This window comes from Perna viridis, chromosome 6, assembly GCF_037379345.1.
Source record: "Perna viridis isolate PV_CMFRI_1.1 ecotype Kerala chromosome 6, ASM3737934v1, whole genome shotgun sequence".
NCBI classification, from domain to species: domain Eukaryota; kingdom Metazoa; phylum Mollusca; class Bivalvia; order Mytilida; family Mytilidae; genus Perna; species Perna viridis.
The window spans coordinates 3909608-3923205 of NC_142450.1; the positions used below are offsets into that span (position 1 = coordinate 3909608).

Below are 13598 nucleotides of genomic sequence, written 5' to 3' on the forward strand. Positions count from 1 at the left end.
AATTCAAAGGGGTATAACTCCAACAAAAATCTGTAGATCATAAATTTCTGGTACAACCACATAACATGTCCTAACTACCTGCAAAGATTTATTAGATTTGGTGCAGTAGTTGCCAAGAAGTTGTTTTGATTGCTGGATATAGCTGAAATATTGCTGCTTGGGTGTTAAGCACTAATCAATCAATCAATCAATCCAAGACATTGTGGTGACAAAAGTGTGACAGACAGGACAAAAAATATATCTACCGACCAAAGTGGGAGGAGACATAAATATCCTAAATCCTTATAGTGTCCCAGTTGCTATGGATTCAAGTCTCCAAATTCACAGCAAACACTTTCAAACAATTGATGATAAATATTTAATTGTATTTTGGACAAATAAAAGCCCTTCATGCTCCTTCTCCTTTATAATCTCCTTACCAATTTACTACTGGTTTATACCTTAACAGTAGCTTTACACATCATTTATAGTTCATAAATCATTTTTTTTCTGTAAAGTCAACAACTTAATCTCATTATAACCTCTACAAAGGCAAACTTAGCCATTAGCTAACCGAATAATTAAAAAAATGTTTTTAAATTTCACCCGACCCTTCCAATAAAATAATTCATCAAAACTCCTCTGTCCTCAGAGGAGAACTGTTATTAAAAGGCTACTGAAATGTTCCAAAACTTCCATCTCAAGTAATGTGAATCGACCACTGTCCTGCTTCCAGGAAAAACTTAATTATCTTCTTTAAAAAATCAATTCTAACAAAACACAATCTAACTGTCATTGTTTAGCTCCAGGGAACCATTCTAACAGATAATAAAAACAAAATATTAACACATTTATAAACTTTGTCAGTTCAGAGTTTCCGAAGACTGTGTACGTGACACTGATTGTCCACATTCTATAAGATGACGACAACTATCGTGTTACTAGATTTGACAAGAACAAACAAACCTTCAAACTAGTTGGTAGTAGAATAGAAAACTATCATGGAGTTGCACACATTTTCATGCTAAGTAGAATCCCATTCATACAAGAAGTTGATAAATGGCATCAACCAAAATCATAATTTCATAATAGTTTGCCAAGATTGTTCTGTTTTCTCAAAACACTTACCCTACCAGTGCACCTGGTCCATGCTCCCAGTTTTTAGTGTAGTCCGTGTTGCTCATTTACTTTTGTTACTTTGTATGTATGATTTTAGTTACTTCATGTTCTTTGTTGTTTTTGTCTTTTTTCCATGTCAGGTCTATGTCCCTGGATCACATTCATTTGATTTCTGCTAGAATCTTGGTTCCCTTGATTACTCTTTCTCACAAATAAATGTCTGCATGAATACAGAAAGGACTATTGTTACCTAAAATATAACAAATATAAACCCCAAAACAAGGATACTTTTCTATGGGTTTTTCATCACCATGAATCACCTCTTCCATGGGCAGTGACTGAATTTTATATGGACTGGTTCTTAAATGCAATCTTATGTTTTTTCTTTGTTTGCAATCAACCTACTAGAACCAAAGAGAGCAAAGGTGTTGAATACTGTTAACATGGTAATATTTGCAAGAGGGTAATTTTAGCTACATGTCCATGAAAATAACATACATACACATACATATACAAAATTGCTTTTTTAATTAGTTTTAGAAATTGTGATGTAAGACGGCAATATCAACAATCACCCATAATATCTGAAGCAAAAAATGGTAAAATTAACACCCTGTTAACTTTTCAAGTTAATAGTAATGCTGTTTTCCATTCCATTTAAAATATTACTTTAAAACCAAATATGAAATATCCAAAATAACAATAAGTTGTACTGATGTCAACCACATTCAACATTTACAATAAATTCTCTCCTTTTCAATAGTGAATTCCTAGTAGACTTCAAGCTATGAATAGAAACAAAACAATGATGCAATATCCCACTTTACCATAATAAGCACTTTTTGAAAAGCAGATTAAAAAATCCAGAAAAATTTATCACTGCACTCATATCAACTTCAAGTTTATTCAAACTTTTTTTCCCATGTTTTTTCTCTTCAATATTCTTGTACTATTAATGTGACTCAAGTCATAAAAAAGAAACAATGCTCTAGCTAGGACAAGCATTCTAAAGAGCAGAAACACCAAACAAAGCAAAAATGATTTGTACTTATGTCAACCATATTCAACATATTCCATTAATTTACTTCTTTTTCAAAACTAATGAAAAAATTCATGAAATTTAGAAGCAAAATCAATTCTCCATGAATCATTTAATTGCCTTTAAGCATAGTAAGCAGTAATGGGCAAAGTAAGCATGGCAAATCAACTTCCTGTCACTTGTCCTGTTAGAACCAGCAAGCTTGCCATGGTTGACGACAAAAAGCTTTGGATACAGATTCTAGTTTGTTAACATTTGCTTTTAAATACACAATAAATCAGCTCTTTGAAAGTGGATGAAAGTAAGGGTTTTGTGTACCTATAACCTTGGAAACCACAGGTATCTCCTAATAAATCCAGTAAGTTCTCTGTTAAATAAAAGGAAGTGTGCTCTCATCTACTCATTCCAATGAAAAAAGAACAGATATGTTGAAACACACTCTTGAAGTAAGCTGCCATCTTTCCATTTATTTTGTCATGCTTACGACTATTCATTTTCAAATTCAATATTTACAAAGGACTCATACATCTCAGGCATAAAATTTGTCTTTCATCAAAATTTTTGTTTTGACTTCTCCTTGAATAAAAGTAGACAATGCAATGTATTGTAGTTAAAGGAATAAGTAAGTGATGAGGTAATTGTTGTTCTTTTAAAAGTGTCTTTAATACTGAGAAAAAAATTTCAATTCAAACTTATGCTGATAAATCTTAATTGCCAACCTTCTGAGAAAAAAAAAATACTGCTATAATTTGCCATGTGCCACTGTATACCACTTGGCCTGTCAAGTGTAGCAACGTAATGCTACATGTACTCTAAGTAAAATGACTGTTTGCTTGACAATTGAAAGAGCTTTGTTTTTTTTACGAGAAAAAAAAATGAATCATGTTTTTTTGTTTTGTTTTTTTTTTTCTGTTCACTGGCATATACTGCATAATAGTTTTGACAGAGAGAAGTAAACAAAACTTTAAAGATATATTGACCACCTTGTTAGTTTTTACATTAACAGTATCAAAATGTATAGACTTGTAGTCTAGGAAGGTTTTTACGGGAATGAAGAAAATTGTTTACATTAGAAACATCATATTTACAGACTAGAATTGATGCTGGAACAGGATGTGGTATAATGATACACTTGATTTGCCCACACTTCTCTCTCTTTGTTTTTAGTTATCTTTGCTGAAACATTTATAAGTTTCATGAAAAAAATTGTGCACAAAACTTTTAGAAGTTATGCACCTGAAACCAATTTTTACTTCAAAAATATTGCATTTCTTGATGTGCACATGACCTTTAATTTTTGACCTACTATTATCAACAAGTGTAAGTTTCATGAAAATACACAAAAGCTTTGAAAAGTTATGTATCTGGAACCTTTTTATTGATTTTCTGAAAGCTTATATGACCTTGAAATTTGAACTACTGACCTCACCTCAAAATCAAGCCTGTTCTCTACCTGAAAATTCTTAACATAAATAATAAACTAGAGCTTAAAACTTAATTTTTCAGAAGGAAATATAGAACCTGCACAGAAGGTATGGTATACAGAAATGGAAAGCTGACTACCAAAGCAACACATCCAGCTATCTCAGCCACAGAAACTGCAAAAAAATATACAGATCTGAATCTCCAAACGAAAAAAATTGACATATACACTAATACAGGAAGTTGATAAATGGCGTCAACCAAAATCATTATTTCTTGCTTTGGTTTGATTTAGTTGATTTTAGTTGGACATGATTGTTTTGTTTTCTAAAAACACTTAGATACAATTGTATAATCCCCATGGAGATCTGAACCACCCCACATAGAAAATAATATTATCATTTCCTGACCTTTACATACTTTCATACCCTCGTTGTGCAACTTAAGGTTTTTTCTGACATAATGCAGTTATTCATTTTCAATTTGCTGACAATGTAATGCAATACAATTATTCATTGGGAAAGTGGTCGTAAACTCAGAATTATTGATAAGCAATAAAGCCACTACATAAAATATGAAATATAATAGCACTCGTTTTTTTAATGTGTCATTTTCAAATTTAAAAAGTGTCATTTAGCATTAGCATTAAACAGCATATGTACGAAATTAAAAAAAAACAAGCGGTAAAGTCTATCCAAGCCAATCAATAGCTATAGATTAATGGAGTCGGAGATGCTATCTACTGTTATGATCAGTAATCGTGATACAAGACAAAAACGTTTCCACTGAAGCTAAATCCTGTAGCCAAGGTAAGCAACATTTACATACTTTATACAGCTAATTAAGTTAAGACCAAAAACAATATTTTGATAATTTTGACGATCAATTCAATATTTTGATAGTCAAATTTTTCAAGTGAAAAATTTCCGTTATGAAATCACTACAAGTATAAGTAGAAGAAATGATTGATGGATTGATTAATATTGAAGGTTAAGATTCACTGGCAGACAACTTGTGTATTCTTAAATGAGACGAAATGACCAATTAAACAAAAATTGAATAAAAGAAAAATAAATTTCATTAATAAACAAAAGCTGGTTTTTTTTTTTAAATCCTCTCTCTGCAATTAGACTGCAATAGACAGGCATTTTCTTTATGTATTGTCTAATGTGTTTGAATTGATCTTATGCTGTGCTTTGACTCAGAGAAAAACATTTTATTCATATTTATTGCTTTAAGTGAAACATCTATCTTTACCATTCACTGTAATTAAAATTAGATCTCTCACTTGAATGCACCCTGAATGTAGCTGAAATATTGCTGCTGGGGAGTAAAACCCCAACAATTACTCAATCATGAATGCATCCCGTTCACTGATACATGGCATATCAATAAATGAGAGAGCAAGACCTAATTCTAATTAGATTGTATGATGAACTGCCCATCCTGATTATTTCTTACCATGACAATCTGGTAAAATTTAATCCTAATTGGAGGGGGAAGTGTGCTCGAAACTAATTTCCATCAAAAGGCTTGTTATATCTTAAGGAAAAAAAGACTGTATGAAATAAAAGTACAATATCAATACTGAGTAAACCTTAATCAACAACAGTTTTCAGCTTGTGCAAGTTATATTGGCATTTAAGTTCATTAAATAACATCATTTTGTATTCAAATTTTGACGAATAACCTTAAACATAGGTTATTTCATTTGGGGAGGGTGTGTTTAAAACTCAATTACATCAAAATTTTCCGAGCCTATCTAAATTTTGATAAATTATCAAAATTTTTAGTTTCTACATACAGTTTTTACATTCTGAAGAAATGATTAATTTATAATCATTACCAATATCTCCAGAACAGTCACTGCATGAAACATTCTTGTCAATATAAACTAAGCACTCATAGCTCTTCTACAATTCCCAGTTCTCAAAATCCTTTGAAATGGATGATCACAGTGGCTTATAAATCATATTAACTTCAGTGAATGTATCATTAGAGATCACTCTATATCTTTAGAGCAATTACATGGCAAAAGAAAGACAACTCTTGTCTCACAATCTTATGTCTTCCACAAAAGAAATAAAAAAATCTTTGTTCCAGTTCTATAAATGCTGTGTGTAATATTGTATGTGCAAGACCAGTGGCATTGGGATTTCAGTACTAGTCAGAATACTAATTAAGTAACATGTATCTAAATAAACTTTTTAAGACAAAGGAAGGTAATTCAATCTTACCTACATTCATTTTCAATCAGAGCTGAATATTTTTCCAACTCAATAACACTTCTCTTTCAAAATGATTGAATTCAAAAAATGTTGGACTTTGTTGGTATCCTTAAATTCTATACAAATGAACGTACATGTAAATAAGATGTTAGTCAAGTCTCTAAGTTTTACTATTCAGATATATTTTTGTTAACTCTGGTCCTTCTCTTTGGACTACCCTCAAAAATGAAAATAGGAGTGAAAAAGGAATGAGTCTTTTTAAGGAGAGATTAAAAATCTTCCCATTAGACTCACAGACAAAAGAATAATATCAGCTTCATGTATATGAAGTTAAACGATAAATGAAATATAACAGAATAGGTATGGTATATTTGTCAAAGAGACAACTACACAGGAGTGCATGCACTTACGAATTACATACTCATTTGGTGGCATTTAAATTTACCTCTGATTTTTTTTAGGATTTGTTGTACTCTTAAACAAAGTAACCATCTTGAAATAAAGTATTTATTTTCATTATCATTAGAGTTTTTTGCAGAGATAAACAGCTGCTAGATACGTAGATCACCATATCAATTTCATTTTTCTTTAGAAATAAAATATTAATAAACTGTATTTAATAGAAGGAAATGTAGCCAAGCCATTCAAGAGTTTTTCATTCCAATTAAAAATTTGGCACTGCAATGAGCTGAAAAAAAAATTTTGTTGAATGGATTTCCATCGTCTTTTTTTTTTTTTTTTTGGAAGCCTGAAACTTCATTCTTTTCCATATAATTGGCCTCACAGTTATGCATTAAACCAATATGTAACTGGATTCACAACATAACTTAAACCATTATTGGTTTGAGGAAAATTAGGACACCAATCCCCGATCCAAGGGTTTCCCCACCACCTTACCTTTTGATGGCGTATGATCTTCGCATTCCTTTACTCATTTTAATGGTTGAGGATCACATGATCACTTACCTGAAATAAAATTTAAAAATATTAGAATGAATTGATATAATTGTCAATGAACATTTCAATTACAGTTAAGTGGTATCCGTTGTCATAGTTGCAAAGGAAGAAGATTAAAATCTAGTTACTCTGCATTTCTTAGAAGTAAAATAAAAGAACAATAACTTGTATTGTCAATGTAAGTACCAGTCTTTACAAAAATCAGACAGGAAGTGATTCATGCATGTCAAAAACCCATCAATTAACTTTTATTTCTAATTCAGACACAGTTAGACCACTAAACTGGTCTTAGTTTGTCATTTGAAAGTTGCTCTTTTGAGATAAAAATTACATAGACTGTGTATGAAATTGGCACTTTGCAAGATTAAAAAAAATCTGAATACAAGAAAAGACATAAAAATATAGCATATGTAGACCAAAAAAATCACCCTTAGTTTGGTGGTTTTTTCTACACCATAAATCATCTTTATCATAAGTAGTGTGTGCATTTAATATATAAGTAAGTCTATACAAGGAAATGCAGTATGCAATACAGCATAATTCAGTCTGCCCATAAGATTCATGTCAAATAAATTTACAATTTGTCAATACAGATACGTGTACTCCTACATGTATATCTCGATCCTAACATCATCCATATGTTAAAAGTACAATTTCAAAAACACTACAAAGAATGTATTTATTGGCAAATATCACTTCATCCATTGTGCCATTCAAGGTCATAACAAGTACATGTAGTACTTCATATCTAAACCTACATGTATAACTACATGTATCTCTACATGTCCAATAAGCAAAACTGAATAAATCAATCTTTCATATTTACAAAATTTTACTTTAAGAACTTACGTAGCACTCCACCTAAGAATCATGCAAAATGTGATACATGGTTGGAAAGTGCACACACATTTATTTTTGATATTTTGTTGGAGTTGCCATAGTAATCAGAAATTAATATTTTGTTTTTCATACATCCCATGTTCTTAAGAGATAAAAATTATAAAGAATGCACTGTAGGTTTCCAAAATTAAGGGAGATAACTATGTAAATGACACTCAAATTCAATAGAATCTATTGGATTTTCAATGTTGATTATCTCCTAAGAGCAGACAAATTGGAATGAATAATTACACATTTCATGATAAAAACCCATAAAACAACTTAATTACAAAAATAAAAAATATGTAGTCTTTTTTAGGGTGTATCACATATTACAGAATTTGCATGATTCTTACAAAGATGACTACTTAATTACAATGTAGGAAAATATATGTTTCTTATGCAGTTTAAACAAATTTGGATTAAGATGTTCAACAAAGGGAGATAACTCATGATCACTTACTGTTTCAAGCAAAGAAACCTGAGTTATATACATGTATCTTGATATTGTTATGAAGTTTCAGACCTGCCCCAAATAGGGTATCAATAATTCTACTATTGATAATTCCAATTTTTCAGACTTCGCTATCAATAAATTGATAAGCAAAGTCACAAAAAGACCATGCAAGTATTTCCTGGTCAACAGCATTCAGTCGAAGAAAGACATGTACTCTTTATTTTGTATCAAATATGCTACATGTATGTACTTTAAGGTTGTGCATGATGTAATCATTACACCTAAATTAAAAAAAATATATCCAACTCTAACAGATACTAGAATATATTATAAAGTCTCTTGAACTTTATGTCCACTTCATAGAAAACAAAGAAAAGAACGGCCAATAGAATCAAATTTTAACTGTTGTTATAAAAACCACCACTCAATCAACCCCCCCCCCCCCACTCCTAGCCTAAAAAAAATTAGGATTCTATCCACCTAAAACACTCCTCCTTAAACCATTCAAAGATATCAAAGTAAAAAAATAATTCAAGGTTCCTAGCTATAAAGAGGAATAAAAAAATAATACTCACAATAAAAACAAAATAATGCACAAAGTCCATCTTTGTATGGTAAATCATTGCTTTTTGTTTGGTTCATTATTTACATAGTTAACCTCATCCAACCTCTCTAGACATAAAGTACTTCAGAATTTTAATGAATGGTTTTCACTAATGCATCCTGCCCCATACCTTATCAGATTAACATTACCATAATGATATTTTTTCATTAATATTCAAAATATAGACATTAAGGCCATACTATAAAAATCTTTGGTTACAGTCTTCTCTAATATGACGTCTTCATATCGTCAAACAGTATATGTTGGTACAACCCCACCTTTCGCACCTGCCCACTGTCTATTTTCTTTCGCTGTAGCTCCGAGACAAAACACTCATTTAAAAACGTTTATGCAATGATTTAATGGCTGAGAGGTTACCTAATTGAAATCAATTATATAAATACACACATTTAACACATAGGATGACATAAATATACAAATTTATTTCTTAATTAAACCAACTTCCATACAGAGGAGGTTAAACAGAACAGCCGTTATTTTGGTTATGATTAGGGAAATTTTTGTCACAAAAGTTACTGTATTTTTCATATTAGAAAAAAAATAATTCCTTCCGGGGGATAGATTTGTACTCATTTTAACATGGGTTTGGCATTTATATTCTCATTTAACACCTCATTGTCGCTCGGTAATAAATAATAGAATATACATGACGTACCCATGTCGAGATGAGTACAAATCTATCCCCTCCATGAATTATTTCTTAATTGCCTAGCCCCTAATCAGCCGAGTCTGTTCAGGCTCTTCTCTTATGGTACATGTTGGTTTCATAACTATTTTTATTATCTAAATTTTGTTTTTAATGGAAACTTGAATAAAATTGAATGCTATGCCTCACTTTCTCCTCTGTCTTGAACTAAACCTAACTCTTTTCATTTTGAAAATGGAACATATGTTTATGAAACAGGATAAAACAAGAAATATCCAGTTTAAGGATGTTAATTTGTATACAAAAAAAAGCATGTAAATGCTAAAAACGATATTTATTATCAACTACAAATACTTCAACAGACTTAAAATTATGGTTTCATTTTGGTTAAAACAGTCAAGAATTCATCCAAGAACCCAATCCCAACAAAAAAAAAGGAGACATGACTGATTCCAAACCCATCCTTCAAACTTTTTAAAAGGTGGATCTGTTCACCAAATAATTTTTACCATGGCCTTAAAAACAAGTAATTGGCATTGAGGAATGTAATAGGATGTATTGAAAAGGACACCATGCTAAAATAAGCATGACAAGTTCAGTGTACTTTACATGTTTGTTTTGATTGAGGGGATAAAACTCCTTAACCTTGTGCATCTTTTGGACTTGTATAAATAGGCATATATTGTTCATGTAAAATTTACATGAATCACAATGCACATAAAATTCATGTGAACTTAACATGAAATTCATATGATTTTGATGTAAAATTAACTTAATAAGAATTCCACATCAAAAGTCCACATGAAATTCACTTGAAAGATCAACTCACATAAATTTCGTGTTAACTCTGTCACAAATTTAATTTGGTACAAATTATTGGAAATTTGTGTGAAAATCAAGGCAAATAATTTAGTCAGTATTCTAAGGTCAATCATAGCAAAGAAACAAAATGTCCATCTGAGGAGCAGTCGAAATGTGCTGTTTTGAATGGTCATTTAAGGAGGTAGACCTAGAGTAAAGGACATAACTCTTGAAATCAGTAATATGAATTTACTTTATTCAATTTCACAAAAGCTTATCAAGCTTTCATTTGAAACAGAATGAAATCAGTTCAAGTTACTTTGATGCTTACATGAGATTGATGTAAAATGGTGAATGCAAACATTCCAATGATCTGTATGAGTTGTGTCCCTTACCCTAGGTCCATTTCCTTAAAACCAATGCATATCATTGTTAGAGAATCCAGCATTGGAGCCATCACCAGAATCAGTATTGGTAGGATGAGTTAAATGGTTTGCTATCAAAAGAGGGGATGTGGGTCAACATGTGTGCTATGTAAAAAACACAAAAATTATTGGGACGGCAGCTGTACATGTTCATCTAGCTACAGTACTCCTACATCATAAATGGAAATAGGTTGTTGAAGTTTTTATTTTTAAGATCAGGAGTTGAGATTGATTTATCTTAATGATTTCTAACTGTAATAGCAGGGGTCCAACATTGTTTTCAAAAGTGGAAGGCCCTGGACTTTTTCATGTTTCAAATTAATGCTCCACATAGGTAAACTCAAAAGACCTCAATAAAGCGTCAATGAATAAAGTTGAAGGTCCTGGGAACCACCAAGGTAAATAAAACTTCAAGGGTCCTAGCTCAGATATTGATGGTCCAAGATTTTGGACCACTGCAAAATTAAACACATGAATAGTATTGGAAGATTTCAAAAGTTTGCCAAGAACTCAAGGTATCCAGACCTAAGCTAACTTGAAAGTAGACTTTTTGGGCCACCATAAAGCACTCTATTTCTTTTTTTCACTTTTTTATGTATACATACATATATCATTATCAAATTACTTTGATAACCTTAAAACACTTGAATAAAAACCAAATATTTCCATAACTAAGGCAATAAATGCTGGTTATCAGCATTAACTGAAACAATGTAACAGTAATGAGATTTCCCCACCTAAAAAACTGAACCAAGTCTATATGTATTACAGTTTGTAATTACATATCTATAATTAGCCCTACATACAGGAAGTTAACCAGTTGCTGTGGTTGCCCTGCACATGCTGGCATCCCTGATAATAAAACTACTTATCTTTACAATACATACTAGTTCCAACTATTTCATACTTTGTCTTTGTTCTAATCAAAATAGAAGTTGTTTTTCAAATGTTTTTAAAAGGTGCCCGTGCCTTTAAATTTTGGAAAAATATCAAAATTTTAAACAAACTGGGAAATTTGTGAGACAATTATATTTCATTATACAGCACATTACATGGCATGCTTCCCAAAATTGACATCTTTCTTAAGATAAGATGAGAAGTGACAGAAAAGTGAATTTTGGAGTTAAAATATAAAATTCTCCGATGTATTTGGTGAGTCCTCAGTGATTTTTTCACCATTTTACCCCTGGAGACTTTTCCCAAAATGTTGAAAAATAATTTTCACAGAGGGAAGAGAATTCCCAATCGTAAGGCATAATTTTTAGAAAACAAGGCAAAGAATCGGCCTGGTACTTTGTTCATTTCTTGGGAATGTTTTTTTCAGCAAGGGGTAACCAAATGAATATTGGAAGTAATAATTTGTCAGTTTGGTATCAGTTTTCAGGTACAGATTGGCATATGACGCGTTTCTAACCCCCGTACCATTATCCAAATACGGCAAAAATTTCCCAAAATATAGGGTGTGGACTGCTTTTAACACAAGGAACAAAATTAATGGTCCTTCCTTGACATGTTATATTGAAAAAAAAATTAATAGCATGGTTTTGGAATTTTAGAGAATAACTTGGTAATATTTAGGCTCTAAATCACATACACATAAGATTTGAAAAATCACTGAACAGATATAAAAATTTTCACAATACATCAGACAGAACAATGTAAGCAAGACAAAAGAGAACATAATTAAAACACAATATAGGCCTGCTTCCACCATTGGCAATTCCACCTTCAACCATTCTGGTAAAAATTACACCAATTTGAAGGAGGAGTTTACCCAAGTTTGGCCAGTTTTATAGAATCAGAGCTGTTAACCATTAGTTCCAATGAATGGTCCTGGACAGTTTTGTTCCCTAAATGAAAGGTCTAACCAAAGAAAGTAAAAGGTCCTCAGTAAGAGTTGATATAAAGTATCGTATGCCAAGAACCTAGTGGTAAATGAAATTTCAACGGGCCTCCATAAAAAATTGAGGGTCCAAGACCTTGGACCAGACCTGATTAATGAACCCTGAGTAAACTAAATGTAGTTTGAAGAGTTTAAAGATTAGAAAACCAACCCAAAGTTATGAAAGCAGAGAATCCATTCATTAAATCTTTGTAGAAAAGCATTAAGGGAGATTCCGTAAGCTTAAGCATGAGGAAGTAGCCATGGATTTGATCCTTGGCTGAGTTGTACCTTGAAGAGATCAATTCCAAAATACAAAAATGGTAACAATATACTGGCACACAAATCAATTCAAAATCTACACATAATCTGTCCCATTACTAAGCACAAAACTTTCAAGATATAACAAAAACTTACAAATTGGCTTAAGTCCTTCAAGTCAAATACTGGAATATAAAATTGAAAGTCAACTGATTCTTTATTTTGTTTTTTTTCTAATTATACATATTACTGATAAGCAAAAAATATTGTCCTTTTGAGAGAGACCTGACAAAATTTAAATGTCTCAAGCCACCCACATAAATGTACATACACACATTCCTTTATATATTAGAACAAACAGATAATCATAATTTAAATGTTATAACACCCATTCATCTTCAATTAAGAAATACACCATAGCAATTATTGGCCTAATATCTACTGCATTTGGCCATTGCAAAATTCCTCCAAAAAAAAAACAACAACAACAAAGCAGAGGTCATGAAGTCTCCTTATCTTTTCAAAAGTAATCAGGGTTTGGTCTACACCTATCATGTTTTTACGAAACTATACACTGTGAAAGTACTTTTATTCATTGATACCAATTTTCATAGTTTAGGGGGAAAAGGTCAGTTCACAGATTTTGAATTTGTTGATTTGACAACTCCATCATATAAATGATAGAAAAATACCCATTTCATTGGGAACTAAATTTCATCGTTTGTTAAAGCCATGAAAATCACGAAAATAAGTATACCATGAAAAATAATACTTCCACAGTATATTACAAAGAGTCAATTTTATATACAATGTGCATAATTCTTATCTCAAAGAGCATCAACTGCATGACGAGCGTTTTCCTTTTGTGCCACAACTCT

The 13598-nt window shown here is 31.4% G+C and overlaps 1 long non-coding RNA gene across 2 annotated transcripts in view; it reads left to right on the top strand.

The window, feature by feature from the left end:
* Positions 1 to 4281: 4281 nt before the first annotated feature.
* Positions 4282 to 13598, top strand: part of LOC148613261 (uncharacterized) — a 76196-nt gene continuing 66879 nt past the window's right edge. For both annotated transcript variants that reach the window (XR_015923311.1, XR_015923310.1), the window contains exon 1: positions 4282 to 4368. This is a non-coding gene — a long non-coding RNA (uncharacterized LOC148613261). The remainder of the gene's footprint in view (positions 4369 to 13598) is intronic.